This window comes from Hemicordylus capensis, chromosome 4, assembly GCF_027244095.1.
Source record: "Hemicordylus capensis ecotype Gifberg chromosome 4, rHemCap1.1.pri, whole genome shotgun sequence".
NCBI lineage: Eukaryota > Metazoa > Chordata > Lepidosauria > Squamata > Cordylidae > Hemicordylus > Hemicordylus capensis.
In genome coordinates this window covers 147,947,174-147,964,605 of record NC_069660.1, presented here as the reverse complement: position 1 = coordinate 147,964,605, position 17,432 = coordinate 147,947,174, and the positions used below count along the sequence as shown (strand labels likewise).

The following is a 17,432-nucleotide window of genomic DNA, read 5'->3' as shown; positions in this document are numbered from 1 at the left end:
AAAAAACACTGAGGAAAGGAGCATGGCGAAGCTCTTCAGGGAGGGTGTTCCAAAGCTGGGGGCCACAACCAAAAAGGCCCTGTCTCTAGTCCCTACCAACCAGATCTCTGTTAGTGACGGGACCATGAGTAACACCTGAGATGAGTGGAGGGCCCTGGCAGGTTCTTATGGGTGAATACAGTACAAAAGGTACCCTGGCCCCCAAGCGATGAAGAGCTCCAATCAATCAATCAATCAATCAATCATATTTTTATTCCACCTGATATGCACATCTCTAGGTGGTGTGACCTTTAAAGGTCAAGATCAGCAACTTGAATCTAGCCCGGAAGCAGACCGGTAACCAATGAAGCTGCTGCAAGATGGGTGTCATCAGCATATTGATGGCACCTCAGCTCACACCCATTGATGACCTCTCCCAGAGGTTTTCATGTAGATGTTAATCAGCATGGGGGACAGAATAGATCCCTGTGGCACCCCATAGGCAAAAGGCCAAGGGGTGGAGCAGGCATCCCCCCAGCATCACCTTCTGACCCTCCAGGTAGGAACAGAGCCACTGTATAACTTTGCCCCCAAATCCCTACCCAGAGAGATGTCCCAGAAGGCTACCATGGCAGATGCTATTGAGAGGCATTGAGAGGTCCAGGAGAATCAACAGAGTCACACTCCCTCTGTCTATCTCCCAGCATTGGTCATCCACTGGGGCGACCAAGGCAGTTTCCATCCTGTATCCAGGTTGGAAGCCAAACTGGAAAGGATCTAAGTAATCAGATTCATCCAGAGCTGCCTGGAGCTGAGATGCCACTATGCTCTCCAACACCTTATACAAGAAAGGGAGGTTAGAGAGTGCTCAGAAGTTATTCAAATCATTGGATCCAAAGAGGGATTTTTGAAGAGGGGCCTAATGACTGCCTACTTCAGCAGAGAGGGCATCGCCCCCCTGCTTTAGAGAGGCATTCACCATCCCTGCCACCCATAGACCCAGTCCCTCCCTAACAGCCTTCACCAACCATGAAGGGCAAGGGTTGAGCACACATGTGGTAGGCCTCAGCCCACCAAGCAGCCTGTCCACCTCCTCAGGCAACAGTCTGAAAATGATCCAAAGAATGACCAGGTGGTGCATTGGCATCATCCAGTTCAGGTGCTGCAAAAACCTTAGCATCCAAGTCAGGACGGATGTGAGCGATTTTATCCGCAAAATGTAATGCAAATATGTTACAGCAGGCTGCCAAGGATTCTTTTGATCATCTCTGGGGCCCTCACCTATGATGTCGTGAACCACTCAGAAAAGCTCCACTAGGCGATATTGAGCAGAGGCAATGGTAGTGGAAAAGTACAATTTCTTTGCTGCCATCACTGCCATAGAGTAGGCCCTAATATGGGCTCTAGCCTGTGTTTAGTCACATTCATTCTGAGTTTTCCACCAATGATGCTCAAGCCGTCTACCAAAACTCTAGGAATATCAACCTGATTTGCTTCGGTTTTTTGCTCAGAGTCCTCAAAACTCTCTGTTGGGAGTTTGACTTCCTCTCTGCAATAGTACACAGCCCCACCCTGCCCATAAGACTCCTGGGAGGTTTTGATCAGTCCTACTCTTTCATTGCCACCTGATTTGTTTGACTTCAAGTTTTTGCCATCCACTGGTCCCTCATGTTTCTGTTTTGCAGAAACATTACAAAACCCCAAAACTCCTTACAAAACCCCAATTTTTTTTAGCCACCTTTTCTTGTCCTGGCTTACTAGCACTCCTTTCTCCCAAGAAACACCTGCTGTGAGGTTTCTTCAGAGATCTCACTCCCATTAACCACTTTCTTCCTTCAGGTCCATGTCACCCCTGTCCTGAGCAAAGGACAACTCATTGGCCAAAAGCCTGGTTTAAAAGGGCAGTCTTCACTTTCTTCCTAAAGGCTGGAAGAGAGGAAGCCATGAGAGTCTCAGCTGAGAGAAAGCTCCACAGCCTGGGGGCAACCACTGAGAAGGCCCTGTTGGCACTCTGTGCCTGATAGGATTCTGTGCCATCACAACAGTTCAGCCAATGAGTGCCACAAGGGGAATACTTTATAATTTGGTGTGTTTTCAATGAGGCTGTAGAAGGTGCCACATGACAGTCACTATAAAGGGCTACACATGGTAACTGTTGATATATGCTGTCGTGAATAGTGAATTGCGGATATAAGCCCAGCCTTTGTCTCAGAGCAAGTCCACATGGGGGAAAGAAAAATGCTGATTCCTTCCTTCCATGTTTGCTCAACAAAAGCTATTCATTTAAAATCTGACCGTTTCTTGGTTATTGCTGCCACCACACCCTAATTACAGAGTTTAACTCATCTCTGGATTTGGGTGAATGTCCAGGGAGACTCTCTTCCTCTTTTACCAATGGAAAAATACAAAAAAACCTCCACATGCAGCTTACACATGGTGGGAAAACTTGGTAGGTTGCTGAACAATTAACCTTGAGATGTGTTTGCACCAGAGTAAAACCCCTTTTCCTGAGTAAAAAGTCCACTCAGAGGTAGGTAAGATACAAAGAATCAAAAAGAGAAAAACTTTATTTAAAATACAACAGACTGCTTCAATCTGAGGCTTTCCTGGCTCTTAGTTACAGGAAAAAGAAACACTCAGTACTTGCAAGAATACTTCAAAAAGCACTCTGGCTGGAATTTGGAGTGGCACACTTTAAAATCATGGTTACCCAGTTACATGGATGATTCAAAAAGCACCCCCAGTTGCAAGGAACCTTTAAAAGCCCCTTTACAGGATGCAGAGTCTTCTACAATGCCCTAGTTGAAAGGAAAGGGCAGAGGCTCAGTTTCTCTTAGGTTGTTACGTTACAAATAACTCCCCCCCCAAAAAAAACCAGTTGTAAGGATTTGCAATAGCACGAAATCAAAGAAATCTGACGCAGGCTACCTAATGCATGGTTCCCTGGCTAAAACTTTCTCTGAAGCCAAAGCTCTGGCTTCTTTCCTGAACTCACCAAATCTATGGTGGAGACTTCAAGCTTCCTGCAACCCTGTCTCTCAAGGGTCTGCAGATGTCTTTCCCCTGAGAGAATTCTTCAGGCTAGCTTTTGACTATGAGGCAGCAAAAGCTCCATTGCTGCTCTTCACTAGCCTTCCACCCATCCTCTCTCATCTCCTGCCTGGATGCTTCTGAGAATAAAGACTCCCTTCACTTCCCGCTGCCAGGCCCTCTAGATCCCGGTCACCGTGTGCTGAGTGGCTGATCCCCAGAGGTCACTGCCTGACAGACAGTTCACTTCCGGTTCAATCTTTAGGGTATGGGAGCGGCTGATTGCTACGTTTGCACACAAGCTGGGTGGAAGGAAGGTCTGTTGTGCTTGTTGATGACCAGGTGCAAATGTGGACACATTTGTATTTCAAATTTTTGGCCAAGGAGAGAATTCCAGCATATGCCAATCTGTTCATTGTACCTAGTGTAGTAATGCTATGCTTATAATGTTTAACAGCTGCAGTGTCTGGCAGATATTGTAGCATTTCCATTTTTATACATATAATATGTCAGTCGGGGATTTAGCTTCTTCTCACATGGAGCAATCAGAACTTGAATCAGGGATTCTAATTTAACCTGACCTTTCCATTCTTCCAGCTCTTTAGTTTAAGTAATCAGCACTCTCTAACTGCTCCCCATTCAAACAGAAGTAGGCGGGATCTGCCCCCTTGCCCCCAGTCAACTTAAACTACACTCCCTACTTCTGGTTAAGGAGCCTTCATCCTAGAAATAAGGCTGCCCAATCAGAATGCAATTATAATTTCTGATTAAAACATTTAACCAAACTGACAACCATGATATTTGCAAAATGTATTCTTCTCCTACTGAGCTCTAAAAGATATCACTGTGCCCTTTTAAACAAAGAAATAGTTTCTGACATTAGCTTCTAATGGAAATGTTGAGAGAGAGCATGCACTCAAGCTAAATGAAACACTTTAATAACAACTGGCTAAAAATGCTATCATCAAAAGGAGAGAGGAACAGGATAGGAGACATGGACCTCTATTATCTGCTAATACACATTCCATCCTCTAAAACCTCATTTTCTTCCTCTACTACTACTACTACTGTGAATTTTTATATACCGCTCTTCAACCAAAGTTCTCAAAGTGGTTTACATAGGAAAATAAGCAATACATACTGTAAATAAGATGGTCTCCTGTCCCCCAAAGGGCTCACAATCTAAAAAGAAACATAAGGTTGACACCAGAAACAGCCACTGGAGGATGCTGTTCTGGGGTTGGATAGGGCAAATGGCTAAATATAAGATAATCACCACTTTAAAAGTTGCCTCTTTTCTCAGTTAGCAGGGTTTAAGGCAATGTTTCTTTAAGGCAATGTTTCTTTAAGGCAATGTTTCTGAACCTTTACAGCAGCCTGTACCCATTTGTTTCTCAAAATATGTTCTTGTACCCCCTATCAAAAATCATTGAAAGTAGGTCAATTCTTTAAACTGAAGCTCAAGATGTTTTATCAAGATTTCTCAAGATGCTTTATCCAAACTGGAAGTTTCCGAATACAAGCAGATAACCTCTCTGGTTGTTACCGTGTTCATCCCAGTTAGTTGCATAGCTGTGTTGAGTTCATTTGGGTGTGTGAATACATCGGACATCTACCCTAGGCAAAGGATAAACTCTCTGTTGAAGTCACCAACTAAATGACTGCCTTGGTTACAAAGAAAGTGATTTATTTCTTCATGCATTTCAAAAATACGAATAAGCATTCAGCTACAGGAAAGCCACCTCATATCTATATGGAAAAGGGGGACAGTGTACTCGGCACCAATTTCTTCTCAAAGAGCATGGAAGAGGTGATGATTTAGAGCAGGGATTCTCAATGTTGGGTCCCCAGATGCTATTGGACTTCAACTCTCATAATCCCCAGCCCCAGTGTCCTTTGCTTGGGGATTATGGGAGTGGAAGTCCAATAACATCTAGGGACCCAACATTGAGAATCCCTGATTTAGAGCATGTCCTCTGGTGAAGTTTACTGAACAAGTGCATGATGGTGCAACATACAATGTGTAATCAGGATATGGGGTACTTCTTTCTTTATATAGGCAACAAATCCTGAATTTTTACCTAGCATGACATGGGCACCATAGGTGCAAATTGATCCATACACATCAAATGTGAACTTATGCTTCAAAAAGAAGTCTTTGACAAGATTGCACACATCAATTCCTTTTGTAGTTAATTACAAAAATACAAGAATACACAAGTACTTCCCAGAGATGTTGGGGAGTTTTGCTGTCAGAGTAAACTGTAACCAATACACTATTCAAACAGAGCCATGGCACTGCCACATCATCATCTGCACATGCGTCAATAAATACCCTGCAACATGGCACTACACTGTTTTTTGTTGTGAAACAATTTCACCATGACTGTGGTCTGAGCAGGCCTCAGCCAATCAGCAACGCCATTCATGAGTCTTACGATTATGTTTTCATTGTTGGTTGTGCTTTACTGGTGGTAAGAATTCTGTGCTAGACTTCGTGTTATTTCATAACGTCTTTTATGCTTTCAGTCTAAATTGTGTTACATAATCGTTTAAAATGCATAATGTTAATAAATTCATAGGTTCGATAAAACAAAGTAGTACTTATGTCCCTGTGCTTAATTTGCGTTTTCGATGATTTACCTTCTAAAATAAATGTTTTAATCTGGCATCTCTCGCACCCCCAGAGAGGGCATCTCACACCCCCGGGGTGGGGTGCACCACAGGTTTAGAACCACTGTTCTATGGCCTGATGCACATATTACCTCACTAGTGCTGGGTGGGTTCCATGGAGATCCAATTACAAATTGCCCAGTGGCTTACAGAATACAAATGAGAAACTCTAGAGATAGCACTTCAGAGCTAAAAATTTGGATGAAAGTGCACTCATACCTAGGGCCTCTGGGTCCCCCTGAGCATGGTCTGAGTGCACATGATACAACTGCCATGCTCAGTGATGTAGGAAGCTTGGCAGCAGAGCCACCCCCCCTCCATCTTGCAGCCTACTGCCACCTTTGCACCCCCTGCTGTCTCCCTCTGGGGAAAGGGCAACAGGTCATGCTTCTGTGCTCCAACATTGGTCATGTTCCTTGTACTGGTGTCCGAAGCATGCTGCCACAGGAGGAGTGGCTAGAATCAGAGCACATCTAAGCCACCCGTTGCTATCTCCCAGTTGGTGAGAGTTCCTTCACCAGCTGGGTGCTCCTTTTCTCTCCCTCACCCTGAGTGAGGGAAAGAAAGGAAGCATCCAACTGGTGAACAAAGTGCTCACCAGCTGGGAGGGGTATGGTGATGGGCAGTGCATACACGCCCCAATGCTGGCTATGCCTGCTGCATCAACATGCATGCTTCTCATGCCAGCCAAAGGGTGTGGCCAGCAATGGACCAGTTCATTCATTGGCTGGATGCTCTGGGAGGGAGGGCAAGGGGTGCCCTGCCCCCCCCAGCAAAGGTCAACAGCCCATAGACATTTGTCCTTCTCAGTCCAATGGTGGCCATGCCACTGAGCTTCCTGATACTAAGCAGGTCTAGATCTGATCGGGGTCTGGATCAGTCACTACCTAGGCAATCCATATAATGGATTTCATTGACTTTCTTTGATTTCCATGATGGAAGTGAGGCAAGATGTAAATGTAATTAAAATTGCATTATTGTGATATTTGTTTGCTTACACATATGATCACTGAGCGTGCAGGAACTGAAAGGCATCCAGAAGAACACTGCTAATCTCTAAAACAGCATCCGTTTCTCCAAAAGTACTATTCTGCTCAGAGCCGCCAAAGCTGCTACTTCTATCCAGTTGCAAAACCCATGACTTGCTTTGTAATTCTTTAAGTAAAGACATAACATATTCTAACATATAGAAGAACAGGCCTTGCTGCAGGAAAACCAGCAAGGCTTCTTCAAGGGTGACTCTTGCTTCACTAACCTTCTGGAGTTCTTTGAGAGTGTTAATAGGCATGTGGATAAAGGTGATCCAGTTGACATAGTATACTTGGACTTCCAAAAAACTTTTGACAAAGTTTCCCATCAAAGGCTCTTGAGTAAACTTAGCAATCATGGGATTAGGGGACAGGTTCAATTGTGGATTGGTAACTGGATGAAGGACAGGAAACAGAGGATAGGAGTAAATTGACAGTTTTCACAATGCAGGGAGGTAAGAAGTGTGGTCCCCCAGGGATCTGAACAGGGACCAGTGTTATTTAACTTACTCATAAATGATCTAGAAGTTGGGGTAAGCAGTGAAGTGGCCATATTTGCAGATACTAAACTATTTAGAACTATTGAGGGTAATGAAATCCAGAACAGATTGTAAGGAGCCCCAAAAGGGTCTCTCCAAACTGGGTGAGTACACGACAAAATGGCAAAGATGGTTCAATGTAAGCAAGTGTAAAGTGATGTATATTAGGGCAAAAAACAAGTGTTGACTCTTTCCTGTGGGCTTCTCAGAGGCATCTAAGGGGCCATTGTGGGAAAAAGAATGCTGGATTAGATAGGCCTTGGGCCTGATCTAGCAGGCCTGTTCTTATGTATATAAGAAAACCCTGGCTGCTTTAGACCAAGGGTCTAGTCCAGCATGTAAGACAAGGCCCAGCTAGATGTCTCCAGGAAGCCAATAAGCAAGGCATGAAGACAATAGTGTTCCTGCACAGTGGCGAAGGGAGGCAGGCAGCAGCCCCTGGCCCCGCCCCCACCCCCGCCCCCACCCCCACATCTGACATCAGACTCGGGGGCATGGTCTCCTTCCCAAACGGGGCCACGCTGTCCCCTTTGGGAGGGAGAGCAGCCCTGCTGCATTGGCAGTGAGGCCAGGAAAAGCTGTCCCTGCCTTTAAAAGGCAGGGAGACTCACTCCAACCACTCTTTGAACCCTTTTGCCCAATAGTGGCTCCGCCCCTGCTCCTGCAACTATTTGTCCCCACTTCTGAGCTTGAAGTTCAAGTTCAAGCTCAAGGTTTATTACAGTCTATGACCAGCACAACAAGGAAATAGAATAAAACATATAACACAGTTTAAGATAGAAACATAATACCACTTATATCACAGTACCCTAGGGTATATTACTGAAACGACCAAAAGCCTCCCAATCTTAAGGAGGGAAATAATTACTAAAACTCAAAAATTTAGAAATAAGACAGAGTGAATATACAATTGAAATAAAAACAAAAATAACAATTAAAAAGATAACAGGTCAACAGTCTCAAAACCCACCAACTATACTATAACTAAAAAGCTATAAGGCAGCACTGGATTTATTAATTAGAAGCTGACACAATCTTCGAGCTTGAAGTTTATGGCTAATAGCCATTGAAAGGTCTATCAGTGCAAGTATGTCCTACCTCCAACTTTCCTAGGAAAAACATCTTCCAGACATTAGTGCCACTGAAGAAGCATCAACTGATCACTAGGGAGCAAGATGGTCAATCGACAGCGGTTACAATAACAATAGAACCTAAAATGACAAAAACAGCAATGTCAAGTGAATGTCTGTTAAAATCCTGGATAAATAGACAAGTTTTAACCCAACAATGGAAAACAGTCAGTGATTTGGCTTGATGGGCTTCTTTTGGATAGCTATTCCCTAGCATAGTGAATGGGTTGGTGCCATGCAACCAACCAACCAATATTCTAGTCTCTGGATTATCTGAAGATTTCTAAACAGGTCAACATTAGGAAAACAATCATGTAATTGTGTACAACAAAAGACAAGGGCTTACTGCAGATCTTTTCTTTTTAACCCTAAGTCCATATCTCCAGCCATAATGAATGCTAAATATGACTAACTACATTTGCTTGCATTTTCTCCCTGTGAACCTTGCAGCTGTTTTGCTTCCTTCACCCTTTGTGCCTCTCCCTCTGCCCACTGTCTAAATTGTAAGCTCCTTGGACAGGGATTTGTATTTTCCTTAAGCTGCTCTGCAAAATTCCATGTATACTGTTGGTGCAATAAAATAGAATTGTAGTTGGATTGGATCAGAAGGAAGAAAACCACTGTGTGTGTAAAATAATGGACAAAATGTATTACTGGATATATGGTTATATATAAATCAAGTCAAAACATCTCTACATGTTCATACTAAATACCCATGCAATACATATTTCTCTTTAAGTGTTATTGCTTCCTTTTTCTATTAGGTTTTGCTGCTGTCGCTTAATACATTTCCCTGCTGTAGATTAACAAAGCTATAACATTCCTTGCCATAGGCAAATCATGAGACATCTACCTCCACAGAGTCACATGGTAATGACAGATGATTCCTCTTCTATGCAAAATAATTTCCCAGAGAGAGTACATAGATCAGTGTTATAGCATCAACAACTAGAATACAGCATTTGAAAGCATAACACTTAATATTGTCTTTCCCATCACTGCCAAATAGTCTGCATTTCCTGAAAGTCTGTCAGGATCTTGATAGAATGGCTTACACATGCATGTGGATTATTGGAAGCCAAATATGTAATCTGGATTCACTGAGATGATATGGTTGACATTTCTCTCTGTGATGTTAAAATCTCTGATGGGCACATCCTTATTTGCAAGTCAACATCTGAGGTTGCAGACATCAAACTTCCTCATGGGCTGGTTCACACATGCATGCTTGCACCGAGACCAAAGGAGACACGGACACAGTTACTTTTGGTAAAACTGGCCACTTTATTAACATTCCAATTGCAGTGGACTTGTTGAGGCATTCAGCTGGGATTGGCGCTCCACTCCCACAGTGCTGGCACTCACAGGTCGGCCACGGTGTGGCCGCCTTACCCTAAGGCCTAGGGCGCTGGCACCTTGGCTCGAGGCAATTCGACTGCTGACAAGCGGGAACGCCCTTCTCAGGCGACCTAATGTCAGGTCCCTGCTGTCGGCGCTATCCCTCCGAAACCGTCCAGCCATAAGGAAGGAAGCCGCCTAGAGCGGGGTAGGAGTTGAGCTGCATCCCCGATCCCTCAAGGGATCAGCGCCTCCTAGTTGAAGCCAAAAAGCTTATCTAAGGTGCTGCACCAGTTATTTCCCAGTGTTTACCCGCACTGTACCTGCCACTGCGGGTGTTAGCCTAGCTTAACGCTCTGCACCCCACAAGCCCTTCAGGACCACTGCCAATCCCAGCCTCCAATCATCAATGTGTACCCGCATCCCCTCAGGTGAAAGGTGAACCCCATCACCCCTGTAGAGTGCGGGCCGCGAAAAGTATGGCATCGTGCGGTATGCAGCTGCCCCCCTTGGTGGCCAGAAAGTGCACCATTGCCGCGTTAACTCCCTATCTAGCCCTATCGATCTTGTTCTGCTTGCGTGCCCCCCTCCATACTCTGTGCTGCGTGATGTCAGACCAGAGTATGACCCTGTCCGGGCACCATGCCAGCACCTCCTCCAGGTCCTGCATGGCCTAAGACGAGGCATCCCAGGCCAATAAGCGTTTTCCACCACATAGCTGAGACCACGTCCCCCGCCCATGTGCGTTCCAGCCACAGTACTGAGACCTGTGTCTTGGGCCCGTGTTCTGAGCCGCTGGATTGAGACCCGTGTCCCAAACCAATGCACATTCATGCCACATAGCTGAGCTGAGACCCGCGTCCCAAGCCATCCAGTGTTCCATGCCACATCGCTGAGAGCTATGTCCCAGGCCATTCCATGTTCCAAGCCACATGGTTGAGACCCGCGTCCCAGACCACTGTGTGCTCTCCACCACATTGCTGAGACCCGCCACCTGGCTCAGACCCGCATCCTGGACCACTGTAGGCTCTCCACCACACTGCTGTGACCCGTGTCCCAGGCCAATCAGTACTCCATGCCACCGCTGAGACCCATGTCCCAGGTTGTTCTGTGTTCGAAACCACATGGCTGAGATGCACATCCCAAGCTGAGACCCCGTCCCAGACCACTGTGGGCTCTCCACCACACGGCTGAGACCCATGTCCAAGGCCATTCCATGTTCCAAGCCACCTGGCTGAGACCCGGGTCCCAGACCACCGTGGGCTCTCTATCACACTGCTGAGACCCGCGTCCAAGGCCAATCAGTACTCCTTTCCACCGCTGAGACCCATGTCCCAGGTCATTCTGTGTTCGAAACTACGTGGCTGAGACGCGTGTCCCAGGCCACCATGTGTTCTTGTGTGTTTGCCATATTGCTGAGACCCGCATCCCAGGACCATCTGTGCTCAACGCCCCACTGTGTTCCAAGCCATAACACTGAGACCCGCATCTCAGGCCATACTGTGTTCTAAGCCACATCGCTGAGACCCGTGCCCCAGGCCACTACGTATTCCAATCGACATAGCCGAGACCGCGTCCCAGGCCACTGTGTGTCCTCCCCAGATAGCTGAGACCCTCGTCCCAGGCTCATCTGTACTCAACGCCCAATGGTGTTCCACCCCACATAGCCGGGACCCACATCCCAGGCCATTGTCTGTGTGTGGCTGCTCCCGAAGTCACGCTAGTGACTTGGCAGACCCCAAAGGGTCTATAACTAAGCAGCACTGGGCTGGGGGTAAGTCAGCGGTGGATCATGCCGCCCTCTAGTTTCCCCATCTGGCCAGGGAGGGTCGAGCCCGTAGTATGCTGATCCGCAGATTTTACCTATGACCTGTATTATACTGAATTGCTATTATTATTTATGCTACGTCCTGCTTTTCCTCCCAGGGGCCCAGAGCGGCGCCCTACCCATTCAGGCTCCTCCACACTACAACCCAATCCTGTGGAGCATGTTAGGCTGAGAGAGAAGTGACTGGCCCGGAGATAGCTGGTCCGAGAATCTCTCGCCCTCCCGTCACCCCCCATACCCTGGGGGGGGGGGCGTTCTCCAGGGAGGAATCAAGGGGGCAAACATAAGATGCCAGCATGGGAACTTGTAACCTACTGCTCTTCCCAGAGCAGTTCTATTCCCAAAGGGGAATAACCTACAGTGCTCAGACTGGCTACAAGCCATGTTTGCTACCCCAAGACCCGCTCTCTTGTGAGGCTACTGGAGCCTGTGGCTTTGTAGGCCTTTGGGGTTGGAATTGGGTGCAGCAAGTGAATGTACTCGCTTAAAATGTCTTGTCTTGGTTGGAACTGGGTGCAGGGAGTGAATGTACTCCCTTGAAGATGGCATGAGCATCCATACAAAACCACGGAGCAGCTGAGGCCCCTAAGTCCTGAGGGAGCCCGCGGCCCCAGGCTAGTCAGCGCAGCCTCCCACGTTAAAGCTGCAATTACATAAGAGTAAAGAAAAGAAAAATGTCTAATGCTGCTGAGGCCGGGAGCCCCTGAATGTATTAAACTAACCTGCCCTCATTATGCCCATTAAAGCTGCTACCTCTGATGTTGCCATAACCTGTTGTGTGTACAGTATATCCCACCTTTAGAATACCTTCATAAGGAATTTACCGGGTGTTCTTCTGAATACCACCCATGCCCGTTGGCAAACACTAGGGTTGCTCACTGCCATTGCTTCCCAGTATCTTTTGCTATCTGGGTCCGTCAGACTGTCAAACAGTAAGGTGTGGCCCCTTCAGGGTGGAAACGTTATCAGCAAACTATATTTTTGTTACTACAACCACAAAAATAATGAGGTGCATTGCCATGTGTGCTTTATAAGTAACATTGCATAGTGGGCTATAATTTTCTGATAACAAAACACTGGTCAAATGTTATTTAAATGAGCCCACTGAAGGCTTTTAAAGAAGGGGCCTAGTGACGTCCTCCTTCCAATGAAGATGCACCATCCCCCGCTTAAGGCAGGCATTGACCACTCTCCCCCCCACGAACCCCTTTGTTCCCTGGCCACCATCACCGATCAGGAAGGGGAAGGTCAAGTTTGTATGTGGTAGCCCTTAGGCTTTCAAGCAGTCTGTTCAGCTCCTCATGTAACATGATCTGCAAAGCATCCGAGGTCACAAAAACCCGATAAGGTTAATTTGACTAGAACCATCAGCTACGTCAGGTTCTTAGACTGAAAGACGAAGAGAAGAAAAGGAACCATTAGGGATGAAAACCAGCTTTTACTAGAAAAAAGGAGCATATTTCTGTCTCGATTGCTTCTTATATTTTAGACTTCTAAACCAAGATTAACTGAGACTAATCCGGAGTACAGCAACTATCCCAACTTATTGCAAGACTTTAAAGTTGAAATTTGTTTATTGAGCACAATTTGGTTTGGGGTTGAAATTTCTTTATTGAGCACAATTTGGTTCGCATCAGGTGCTGAATCTCCAGACTCCAACACCAGCCTAGAAATGACTATTTAGCTCCCAATTGTGAGTTTCTATAGCACTGCATCATTGCCGGAAGCTAATATTCTAGCATATGACTAGAGCTTCAACTGGTTTTTTTATTTTAATTTTTTTAAAAAAATATTTTTTATTGCTATAACTTGGATAAAAGAAGTCACCTCTGTAGCTCCCAACTCATTGTCTGAAGAATTACATTTCAAACCGTATAAAAAATCAGGTAGGGTAAAGGTAAAGTGTGCCGTCAAGTTGGTTTTGACTCCTGGCACCCTCGGAGCCCTGTGGTTTTCTTTGGTAGGATAAAGGAGGGGTTTGCCATTGCCTCCTCCAGCACAGTATGAGATGATGCCTTTCAACAACTTTCTAAATCGCTACTACCCAATATATTACCTGCGGGGAATTGAACCTGCATCCTTCTGCTTGTTAATCAAGCATTTCCCTGCTGCGCCACTGAAGGTGACTAGAACTTGGGACCTTCTGTACTTCCCAGAGTGGCTCCATCCCCTGATGGGAATATCCCACAGTGCTCACATGTGGTCTCCCATTCAAATGTAACCAAAGCAGACCCTGCTTAGCTAGGAACTTGGAACCTCATGCCCTTCCCAGAGTGGCTCCATCCCCCGATGGGAACGTCCCACAGTGCCCAGATGCAACCAGAGCAGACCATGCCTAGCTAGCGGGACAAATCATGCTTGCTACCACCAGACCAGCTCCCACCAGACCAGCTCTTTCCTGGTTCAATTTTGTTTCCCTCCCTGGCTCATCGCAGATAGTACACCCGACAGACAGTGAGTGAGTCATCAAGCCCAGCATGGCGTCTCATGCAGGTAGACCACCCAGCTCATCAATTATGTTTGTGAGCATCCAGAGACACCTTGCTGGCTGAAGTTGGAAACGAAGTGAAGGTGCCAAAATGAAGTTGGCACAAAGTGAAGGCGGAAGGTGCCAAAGTGAAGTTTCCAAGCGAAGTTGGAAACACAGTGAAGCAGTTTGGCTTAAAGGCCCAACCTGTCCCCTGCCTACACTGGCGCCATGAAGACTGAGGCCCGAGGGCCCGGCCACGTGGTTGCGGATGCCCCGGAGCACCCAAACCGCCCCCCAAGGAACATACCTTGGGCCGGGATGGAACCCGGCCAGCTGCTCTGGCCGCTCACTGTTACTGGCAAGCGGGCTTAAGAGCCTGTGCTCGCCCCCGCAGATCCGTGGACCGCACCCGGCCCGGCCACATGCCTGCCGAGCCCTGGAACATGGCTGTGGGCAGCGGGCTTAAAAGCCTGGCCCCTGCCTATGCTGCCGCCACGCGATTGCTGCAACCTCAGCTAGCCAGAGCTAGGCCCGAAATGCAGGCCGGCGGCGGCCGAAAATTGCCCATGGCTGGGATCCGCCGCGGCCCGGCCGCCTGACATTGAATGGGGTGGGCAGGCTTAAAAGCCCGAAGCCCCCACCGCGGTCCGGCAGCCCAACGCTGAAAGGGGGGGGCCGCCGCTGGCCAAAAATTGCCTGCGTCTGGGATCCGCCACAGCCTGGCTGCCCGACATTCAATGCGGGGGTGGGCTTAAAATCCTGAAGCCCCCAATTACAGCCCCCAGCACAGCTGACTTGCTGCTGCAGGCCCGGCCACGTGCGCAGCTGGCCTGGGCTGGGAGAAACGCCCGCCCACGTCCGCTCTCTGCAGCTCCGAGAGACGGACTGGGCGGGCGCCTGCGTGCAGGCCATAGGCCTGCTCCGGCCCCACCGCCCAGGAGTATGCCTGACCAATGAGAGTCAGCTCCCAGCTGCTCCTCCTAGGAGGCTGAGGCAAATGAGCCGTGCTGCCTAGTGCGGCGGCGATCGGCATGCTTATCACTAACAATGGGGTGGTGGCAGCAAATTGCCAGGTCGCTCTCCAACTGCCCTACATAGGCATGGGAGGAGATCCTGTCTTGTGGTAGCAAGCATGACTTGTCCCCTTTGCTAATCAAGGTCTGCCCTGGTTGTATTTGAATGGGAGACTACATGTGAGCACTATAAGATATTCCCCTTAGGGCATGGGGCTGCTCTGGGAAGAACATCTGCATGCTTGCATGCAGAAGGTTCCAGGTTCCCTCCCTGGCATCTCCAAGATAGGGCCGAGAGAGAGTCCTGCCTGCAACCTTGGAGAAGCCGCTGCCAGTCTGGGTAGACAATACTGAGCTAGATGGACCAGTGGTCTGACTCAGTATATGGCAGCTTCCTATCAACACCACCCCTCCTCCTTGTAATCAACACTGGTGACTGGAGGAGGAAAGTGGTGCAAGCACCAGGCATCTGGAGAGTTCTCCCTGAACTGTCCAGCACTTTTGCCACCCTATTCTCCTCCTTTCATTGTCTCTTGTGGCAGCAGCAGGAGGGAGAGAATGGATGTACATGGCACTTAATCTGCCACCACCATATCAATTGGTCATTGCCAACCATCTTCCAGGAAGCTGAGGACCTCATGAGCAGTGAGAAGAGCTTCAGAGCGGCTTGCAGGGAAGGTGGGTTAAACCTACCTTCCCTGCAGACGATCCCTCTGGCGTCGCTGGGCGTGCTCCCTGCGCGCTAAGGCAGCGGGGAGGGTCAGGGGCTGGGATGTGTCACCCCAGCCCCCGGAAATACCATGATGCACTGTGTGAGTGCACGGTGCATCATGAAGAACCCCCTCCCCTCCCCTCCCCTGGTTAACTGCATTCTGGCAGCTGCAACTGCAAGCAGCAGCGGTTGCCAGACGATCAGAAAAATGAGGTTAAGGGAATGCTCATTCCCTTAACTTCATTTAAATGGGTGGCTATTTAGGCAAGTTTGCTGCCATGTTGCCTCTGGGATCGGCCCAATCCCAGCGACACACACCTGTGTGCAAAGCTGGGCTGAGCTCCCTTAGCCCAGTTTTGCACATGCATGTGAATAGCCTCAATGTGAAGGATCCAGTGAGGGCTCTTTGCTCAGGGCCCTCTCAAATCTGGAGGCAGCCCTGGCTGTTAGAGGAAAGAAATAATAAAGATTGTTCCTGGCAACTCTGGAAATAGGAAGGGGAATTAGATGGAGGGATTTTGGTGGTAGCTGGAGATTGAGTAGGCTCATAGGATTCCGTATCTTAGCTTAGTTTGTACAGTAGGTTTCCTCAGCATTGTGTATGAATACAACAGATAAGTATACCTAGGCAACCCAAAGTATTTACATGGCTCAGATCTTTACATTCTTGTTAACATGCCGACAACCAACAACACAGAATCATGGTAAGAATGGAAACAAGGGTCTAGTGGGAAATCTTATCACTGAAATGATTTGCATGAGCAGAGATACAGTCTTCACATGGGAGCCATGAATGGGAGAACTCAAATTACAATACTTGTGCGCCCATCCTTTAAATGCCATTACAATATGGATATCATACCAGCTAAGTACTAATTACTACCAATACACTTAATTAGGCTACTAACCCATTATCCCCAAAGTTGCACCTACTTTGTAGATGGCAATTTATGGTAGTGATCATTCCAGTCAGAAAAGATAGCACTGGACAGGTTTTATCCTTTTGAAATGTTCTGTATGTTATACTGGACATTGAGCCATAACTCATTTTTCAGTATGTAGGATGATTTAGAACTTTTGAGCACTGTTTGTACACACTGAGATAATAAAATATCAAAACCTGCACCCTTCTCAGGTGAAGGTAATGGATAACTCCTCTGTTTTAAGCCAAAGAGCTGCAACAGCCTACAATGATTTTTTTGAGACAGCCCTGCTGCACTCTTCTTACACTACCTGATAGGTTTCTATATTCCCTACAGTAATCACAACCAGCTTCTTCTCGATTTCCCCCAGTGAGAACTGCACCAAATTCACAAACCAATTGTCTGTCTGTCTGTCTTGTATCTAATTTATTATTTTCATAAACATGCTTTTGGCTTGAATGCTTCTGTTGCTGAACAACTTAAAGGATGTACAGTTTAACCAAAAGATGGTGCTAAAGAATCTCCAGGAAATCTTGTAGGCGAATATTGCATAGTTCTTGCTGGGACTGCTTAAAGGAGGGGAGGAATTTTAAATAACAAATGAGTTTTGTATTTACAATAAGGCCAAATAAATGTAAACAATTTAATGTTAAGAGATAAGTACAGCTTTTGTAAATGGATTAATTAGATATTAGCAGCTCAGTGGGATGTCTCAGAGTTAAATTGATAAACAGAAAGGACATTCTCCTAGACTTGCATTACATTTTGC

The 17,432-nt window shown here is 47.0% G+C and overlaps 1 long non-coding RNA gene across 1 annotated transcript in view; it reads right to left on the bottom strand.

Moving 5' to 3' along the window:
- The window catches only part of LOC128324005 (uncharacterized), a 69,968-nt gene that overhangs the window by 41,373 nt on the left and 11,163 nt on the right, over positions 1–17,432 (bottom strand). Inside the window, exon 2 of the long non-coding RNA XR_008306566.1 lies at positions 8,348–8,460. This is a non-coding gene — a long non-coding RNA (uncharacterized LOC128324005). The remainder of the gene's footprint in view (positions 1–8,347; positions 8,461–17,432) is intronic.